The 1725-nt window shown below is 27.7% G+C and overlaps 1 long non-coding RNA gene across 1 annotated transcript; it reads right to left on the bottom strand.

The window, feature by feature from the left end:
• Positions 1 to 815: 815 nt before the first annotated feature.
• LOC140450069 (uncharacterized) lies at positions 816 to 1468 on the bottom strand. The gene is made up of 3 exons (XR_011951946.1): positions 1413 to 1468; positions 904 to 990; positions 816 to 848 (listed from the first exon to the last, which is right to left on the bottom strand). It is a non-coding gene; the product is annotated as an uncharacterized lncRNA (long non-coding RNA).
• Positions 1469 to 1725: the final 257 nt, after the last annotated feature.

Genomic DNA, 1725 nt, shown 5'->3' with positions numbered 1-1725 from the left:
AATGAATATGCTGTAAGAAGACGTAATCCTAATGGCAATAATACCAAAAATATTTTAATAAATGAATATTTTCAAGCCCTTATACATAATTAAATATATAAGTTCTATGTAAATATTTTCTGTTTGTTATATTTGTCCAATATCTTAATAAAAATGTATGCAGTTAGATGATATTTTTTGTTGTTATATACTTAGTTAAAATGTACAAACAAGTAAGTTTATGTTAGTATAATGGTTTTAGTAGTAATGGTAGCAAATAAAAACATTTAGATAAACAGAAAATTATCGTTATTGTAAAAATTATAAATTATGAACTATATGTACAGTGACCAGGTAAATTTTTGTGTTTAGCATAGTAAAGTAAATCTAAGTTAGGCTGAGGGCTTTCGGTTATAAAGCCAACTTCAAAGCTAATTTTATTGCTCTGAAGATGACATTATAGCCGAAAATGCTCAGATAAACTTAGCTTTACATTAATGTGCATTATAGATACAAAAATTTTGAATGCATACTAGTAATGAATTCTGTAAGTAGCTCTCTGTAGAAGAAATAAAAATTTGTAGAAAAAATATTTCTTGATTAATTAGGTAATTAAAACTTATTACATAATTGTTTTTATACATCAGAATTTATTTTCTTCATCCTTGCTTCATGTTCCTTCTGTGCAAACTCCATCCTTATTTTGGATTCAACTTCCATTAATTCGAGTTCTTTTTTGTTTTTCTTTTAAATTCAACATTTTTAACTCATGTTCTTTCACATGTTGTTCTCTTTGTAGCTCTGTGAGCTGTATTTTCGATTTAGCCCAACTTCCATTTTGTTCTTTAGTGGTTCATCTTTATGTTGCGCTGTAACAGTTACAATAAATAAAATATTTGTAAAGATTAAACAATACAAAAATACCTTTAGTTTTAGTTGCTTTCAATTCATTGGATACAGGAGTGCGTAAAGTACTAGGTGTGTAAGACTTCCAATTTATACGGTCAGTTTCTGTAAAATAAAATAAAACATATTTAAAGGATCACAACGCAGGACCTTGTAACTAAATTTTTGATAAACTTCATTTTATTACTGTAGTTGTAAAATAACTGCCAACATCTACTGGGCAATGGTTGACACTGACCTTGATTAACAACAAATTACAGAAAACTGTGGCTCGTACACTAAACATGCTTAAATTTTATAAGCAGCACCTTTATGTTTTCATAAGAAAATAAATACCGCATATTTTTTAAGCTTTTAAATATAATTTTTAATAATATCTCGATAACCACAAATTTCCCACCATATGCAATGAAAATAAAGCATTTTTAATGCTCTACTGTATAATTTTCAAATTATTAGTTACAAAGTCCTGTGGCTGAGTCCTCAAATTGTCTATTTATTATTTATTTATTAATATCAATATATACCTGTAGAACACATATTTTCGTTTGCATTATTACTACTGTTCTCATCAATTACTGGTTCATCAATGAACTCACAAATATAAGTAAGATCTTCCTGGGTTCCAATCTTTTACTTATCACATGATCCATATAATAAACGCGGTTTTAAATATCTTACCAGTGCAAACTATCATTGGAGTTTCTCTCTCATCTTCTAATGCTAAAAAATATCAATTACAATAAATAAGCACTTATATAATACACTTATAATAATAAACAAACCACTTTTTGTAACCTGCACTAGCTTCGGCATCATCGTCATATGAGCTTGTGGTTC

This window comes from Diabrotica undecimpunctata, chromosome 9, assembly GCF_040954645.1.
Source record: "Diabrotica undecimpunctata isolate CICGRU chromosome 9, icDiaUnde3, whole genome shotgun sequence".
Lineage (NCBI taxonomy): Eukaryota > Metazoa > Arthropoda > Insecta > Coleoptera > Chrysomelidae > Diabrotica > Diabrotica undecimpunctata.
Note: the sequence above shows the minus strand (reverse complement) of the source record. Positions and strands in the feature narration are given on the sequence as shown.